Source organism: Nicotiana sylvestris, chromosome 2 (genome assembly GCF_000393655.2).
Source record: "Nicotiana sylvestris chromosome 2, ASM39365v2, whole genome shotgun sequence".
Taxonomy (NCBI): Eukaryota; Viridiplantae; Streptophyta; class Magnoliopsida; order Solanales; family Solanaceae; genus Nicotiana; species Nicotiana sylvestris.
In genome coordinates, this window is record NC_091058.1 from 11,792,339 (window position 1) to 11,799,314 (window position 6,976).

Genomic DNA, 6,976 nt, shown 5'->3' on the forward strand with positions numbered 1-6,976 from the left:
CCAGGGAGGCCTTTGATTCTATATCTGACAGTTGTAGATAGTTCATTTGGCTATGTACTGGGGCAGCACGATGTTACGGGCAGAAAAGGAGCAGGCTATCTACTATCTCAGCAAGAAGTTCACATCTTATGAGGTTAAGTATACTCATCTGGAAAGGATATGTTGCACCCTAACTTGGGTGGCACAGAAATTGAAACATTATTTGTCATCTTACACTACTTACCTTATATCCCGCTTGGACCCGTTGAAGTATATTTTTCAGAAACCCATGCCCACAGGGAGGCTTGCAAAGTGGCAGATCTTGCTTACAGAGTTCGACATTATCTACGTGAAACGGACTACAATGAAAGCACATGCATTAGCCGATCATTTGGCTGAGAACCCCGTCGATGAAGATTATGAGCCTTTGAAAACTTATTTCCCTGACGAGGAGGTGATGCACATTGATGAATTGGAACAAGCTGAGAGGACGGGATGGAAACTTTTCTTTGATGGGGCTGCAAATATGAAAGGCGTGGGAATAGGAGCGGTACTTATTTCTGAAACAGGTCAGCATTACCCTGTTACAACTCGGCTTCGTTTCTACTGTACAAACAACATGGCAGAATATGAGGCGTGTATATTGGGATTGAGATTAGCTATGGATATGGGTGTACGGGAAGTCTTGGTCATGGGTGACTCGGACCTACTGGTACACCAGATTCAAGGAGAATAGGAAACACGGGATCTGAAGCTTATACCGTATCGGCAGTGTCTGCATGGGCTTTGTCAACATTTTCAGGCCATAGAATTCAGGCACATTCCAAGGATGCATAATGAGGTTGCCGACGCTTTGGCTACTTTGGCATCAATGTTGCACCATCCAGATAAGGCTTATGTTGATCCATTGCAGATTTAGGTCCGTGATCAGCATGCTTATTGTAATGTGATAGAAGAGGAAATTGATAGCGAGCCGTGGTTCCATAATATCAAAGAGTACATTAGAGCGGGAGTATATCCAATACAGGCCACCGGTGATCAGAAAAGAACGATTCGGCGATTGGCAAGCGGGTTTTTCTTTAGTGGAGGAGTGTTGTACAAAAGAACTCCAGATCTCGGGTTGTTGAGATGTACAGATGCAAGACAGGCCACAACTATCATGACTGAGGTACATTCCGGAGTTTGTGGACCTCATATGAGTGGGTATGTTCTAGCAAAAAAGATTCTCCGAGCAGGTTATTATTGGCTCACGATGGAGCGGGATTGTATCAGTTTTGTGCGTAAGTGTCATTAATGCCAAGTGCATAGAGATTCGATTTATTCTCCACCATCAGAATTACATACGATATCCGCACCATGGCCTTTTGTTGCGTGGGGCATGGATGTTATTGGGCCAATTGATCCAGCAGCGTCAAATGGGCACAAGTTTATTTTGGTAGCTATAGATTATTTTACCAAATGGGTGGAAGCTAAGACGTTCAAGTCTGTGACTAAGAAGGCTGTAGTTGACTTCGTGCATGCAAATATCATCTGTCGGTTTGGGATCCCAAAGGTAATCATCACAGATAATGGGGCTAATCTTAATAGTCATTTGATGAAGGAGACATGTGAGCAGTTTAAGATTGCTCACAGGCACTCTACTCCGTACCGTCCCAAGGCAAATGGTGCGGTTGAAGCGGCCAATAAGAACATAAAGAAAATACTCCGGAAGATGGTTGAAGGATCTAGACAATGGCACGAGAAATTGCCTTTTGCATTGTTAGGATATCGCACCACCATGCGTACCTCGGTAGGGGCGACTCCTTACTCATTGGTATATGGTACCGAGGCAGTAATACCCGCAGAAGTGGAAATCCCATCTCTGCGAATCATTGCAGAGGCTGAGATCGATGATGATGAATGGGTGAAAAGCCGTCTTGAGCAGTTGAGTTTGATCGATGAGAAAAGATTGGCATCAGTGTGTCATGGCCAACTGTACCAACGAAGAATGGCAAGAGCATACAACAAGAAAGTACGTCCAAGGAAATTCGAAGTCGGACAATTAGTACTGAGGCGGATTTTGCCTCATTGGGCTGAAGCAAAAGGAAAGTTTGCCCCAAACTGGCAGGGACCATTTGTAATAACCAGAGTGTTGTCTAACGGAGCATTGTATTTGACAGATGTGGAAGGAAAATGTATAGAAATGGCCATCAATTCTGATGCGGTCAAGAGATATTATGTATGATTTCTTTATTTTCTGAATGTATCTGTTTGTATTTGGCATATCCTAAAGATTGAAATGATGAAGGCGTTTTGTCCTGCTATCCAAACACTCTTATCCCTTGTTATCCCCTTTGAGCCTTACTTATTTTTCATACCCCTCTTTCGGAATCAACGGCACTATCAGGGAACACAGGTGCCGAACATAAAAGAAAGAAGAGAAAAACAAAAGGAAAAGAAAGAAGAGAAAAATAAAGGAAAAGAAAAGAAAGAAAAGAAAAAGAAAAAGGTAGAAGAAGAAAAGGAAAAGAAAGAAAAGCAAAAGAAAAGAAAGAAGAGAAAAACAAAGGAAAAGGAAAAGAAAGAAAAGGAAAAGAAAAAGAAAGAGAAAGAAAAACACAACAACAAAAGTTAATTATAATACAGTGAACTACGTTTGACTTGATCCCGAAAGGGTACGTAGGTAGCCTTACTCCGAGGTTCAGTCATACCAAAATAGAAATCCAAAAATTCCCAAGCAAGAAAATGGGGCAGAAGTTGTGATTGTTGTGAAAATTGGATTCCGAAAGTTGTAATTTGTACCCATTCGAATTGTTTTGAGCCTTTCATACCTTTATTTCTAACCCAATCACAAAAAATTAGTTCACTTTTGCATTTTAATGATTTTTATTGTGAATTTGTCATGAAATAGATTTCAAACAAGTTTAGAAATTAATTAGTCTTTGTTTTGAAATAACTAGGATTTCATGTTAGTTTTACATCTTTATAAAAATTAGAAAAATTATAAAAATTGTAAAAGTAAGAAAAGAAAATAAGAGTAGGAAATTTGGTCTTAATAAAGACCCGAAATTTGGGCCAATTTGTTGGAAATTTTCAGGCCCAAATGCCCTAAACCCGTTGCAAACCAGTCCAGCCCAAATCCCCAACCCGGTCCGGTCCCTAGTAAGTCCAAACGACATCGTTTCCCCAGCTTTCAATCACGACCGTTGGATCTCAACAATCCAACGGTCCGGATCTAACTAGGATGTTTGGTATATAAATGTCCGAAAACCTCCCCCTACCCCATTTGCCTCATCTTCCTCACCCCACCTATCCTCACAAACCCTAATCCACGCCGCCATCAAACCCCTCGCCGACAGTGAACGTCACCTGCACCGTTCAAGCCCAAAATTACACCACTCGTCCTCCTCACTCTCCTCTTTCCATTGCACCCACTGGTTCCCCTCGAATAGAGCCGGAGCTCGTCGAATCTTCGATTGAAGTTTCCGGTCAGATCGCAAGTTTACCCAAACCAGCCCAAAGTCACACCATACAATCCCCGGTCTTCCCTCAACACTAATCCATGATTATCTTCCTTCAAATCCCTGTGAAACGGCTCGAATTTCAGATCTAAGAATTTCTGGCCAAAACCCTAAACCAAAATCTTTGTGATTTCGAACCGTAGTATCCTTAACCATGTGTTCTTAGAGAACACATGGTTAGGGATGTTGCGTGTCAAAAATCTGAAAGGATTCGGGCGTCAGTGACTGACTGGAGTTCCTCGTGCTTCTGTGAGTCTTTCCTGTTTCTTTTACTCGCATGGTTGAAGTTTTAGTTACAGTCTTGGTTTCATTAAGTGTTTTGTTAATTTTATGGTTTATCTTTTTGTGTATTAGTATAATTCTGTCAATTGTTGTTAGTTCTGAGTTTTGAATGGTCGATTGTGAGTTTATTGGTTAAGAATTAGTTTAATTTCATTTAATGTTGATCATGTTAGCTTAAGCTTTGCTTTGATCGATCCTGTATTTCTAGTTTCTCTTAGTTTGATTGAGTTGGTATTTGAGCAATTGGGATTGGTCAGTTTGATTAGTTGATTTCTGAGTGCTAATTAATCAATTTCAGTTAGTTTTGGATTAACTTAGGGGATTGGTTATAGCTGTTAAGGATGAGGGTAGGATCAGTAACTTTGAGAAGCCTTCAGGGGTAGTTTGGGTATGGAAAAGGGTAGTTCTGATAGGAATAGTAATTTCAAAGTATATGAAAGGGCAGTATAGGTATTGTATGGGTAGAAGAATACCTTAGGGCCTTCTAGAATAGGATTTTAGTGCACATTTCAGCACAATAGGAGTGCTTACTTGTTTAGCAAGTCAAGAATAGAGGGACTAAATTAAAATAAGGGAGGGACTAAAATAGAAGGCCTAAAATCTGATCTACTCTCTCTTGTTGCCTATATAAGGGCATGAAATGCCCTGGGAAAGGGGGTTCTTCTTCTGCCTTCAGTTTAAGCTCAAAAATCCCCACCAAAAACTCTCCTCTCTGCTTTCTATTTCACCTAGCATTTCAATTCCAGTTTACTCAGAAAATAAAACATCAAATATGAAGAAATCAAAAACAATTTTACAGTTCCATTACTAGTTTTGGATTTCAGTTGGGTTTGGGGTCTGGCAGGATTGCAGAGGTATTTAGATTCAGCTGTGAGGGCTAGGAGTGAATTTCAAGTATTTGTTGAATTGATCTGTGGAGTCTGCTTATATTTCTGGTTTTCAAAAGCAGTTCTTGGCATGTTCTGTGGTGTATATTGTTGAGTTTGTTGTTGTTGCTGTTCAAAGTGGCTGACTCCTTTCCCTTTTCTCTATTTACATTCCAATTTCCAGGTACATTTCTTTGAACCTCATTGATGTCTGCTCGTTGAAGTTGAAATGAAATATTCAAAGGGTCTATTGTTCAACTAAAGGCAGTCTGTATTTTAACTGATATTAATAGTGTAGTTTTCTGTTATATAACCGGCATTTATATGTATAATTAAGATTGTTCAGTAAGGTTGATTACATGTTGAATGTTGCATAACGTTGAACTGTTGAATTGGGCATTTGAAATAGCATTGAGCATAGGCTTGGTCTAATTTGAAGTTTTGTGTGAATTCAATAGTCATCAGTAGCAACTGGATCTATGTAAATGACATGTGAATTCAGGAGCAGGTTTGGTGACATTGAGCCTAGTTACTAATACTTTTGTCATTGATCATGCTAGTATGATAGAATGTCTGCTTTTGATTAAAGGTTCTGAAATCGATTGGTAGGAAAACCTGATTTATTGTTGGTAGATTGGTATTGAAACCAGTTAAAAATCATGAAACAAAACTCATTCACAATTGATTTAGTTCATTAAAAGCAGCAGGTCTTGGTAGGTAGGACAAATCGGTTTAAGTAATTTTGGAGTTCACGGCTATCAGCTAAAATAAGGGTATGCATTGTCGTTGTGGTGACTCGTTGATGTTGTATAAATTGTTGCAGTTGGAATCGTACTCATATTCGTTGGGCCAATTGGACTGTATCAAAGTCATGAGACAAGCCCATTCTTTATTTGAATTTGGTTCTAGTTTACTTCGGTGTGATACAATTCTAAATTAATTAGTCTTTTAGAGACACATAATAAGTAGGAAATCATAGTTACTTTGGGATTATTACTAGCCTCACCATACAAAAATAAATAAATGTGGGGTCCTCAATAAATGATTATCGAAATAATTAGAATTTGGAATGGCCGTTCACCGAACTTCATGGCTTTTTCCCAAAATAATACTACGTTAGCATCTTTAGGCACGATTTAATTAAATTACTTTCTTAAACTCGGGTGCGCATTGATGCGACCCAAATCCAAATCTCGACGAAGTCGAAACGTGTTGACAACCACGGGTGCATTGACTGCGACGTGGTTCGAAACGCGTTTTCACGACGTTGCAATTCTTTTAAAATAAATAATGATAGAAAGCGGTTTACGAATAAAAGGCACATAAGCTAGCATGTATTAAAATCAGATAAAATCAAATACAACAGTTAAGCGACCGTGCTAGAACCACGGAACTCGGGAATGCCTAACACCTTCTCCCGGGTTAACAGAATTCCTTACTCGGATTTCTGGTTCGCGGACTGTTAATAGAGTCATAAATTTCCTCAGTTCGGCATTCAACCGGTGACTTGGGACACCATTAATCTCTCAAGTGGCGACTCTGAATATTAATAATTAAATTCCGTTCCGACTGTACTTTAATTGGAAAAACTCATTTACGCCCTTATGGGTGTAGGCAGAAAAGGAGGTGTGACACCAGGCCCGCAAGCCTATATGGGCAATGGGCCTAAACGGGCCTACCCGTTAAGCTTGGGACCAGGGGGCTTGAGTCCCAAGTGGGTCGGTTCAAATAATAAGCCCATTAGGACTGGGTCCGGCTCCTAAGTGGGCCGGCACAAACGGATCTAAACCGGCCCAACGACTACATTTAAAGAAGAAAAAAATCCCTCATTAACCATTTAAAATCTAGTTGTTTGGCCTACAAAAATAGCTGTTTGAGGTTTGTAAAATAGTCATTTACCCCCCCCCCCCAACTTTGTTTTAACCCCAAACTTTTTATAATTATACTTTTTCCCTATTTTCAACTATAAATACTTTTTCATTCTTTCATTTTTCTCACAAAATCATCAATCTCTCTCTATTTTTCTTCTAAAATTGGTTACTTTATTGTTGCAATTTGTGTGAAATATTGTGAAGTTGGTGAATTAAAGTATTCAAGTCTTCAACGATAATTAATTTTCAACAAGTTGTTCGTCAATTCGGTAAACTCGTTCCAACTCTTTAGTTTTAATATTATAGTTTTGTTTTGTTTTATTTACTTTTGTATTGTTTGATTAATTAAGATGGATTTTTCGTTAAAACAATATTTAGTAAAAATAAGGAAAAAATCAAGAGTGGTGAATCTAGTGGCCAATCTATTCCTCCTCCAATTCTCGGGCTCCCCTACCCAAAGCCCATACCCGTCCTCCAC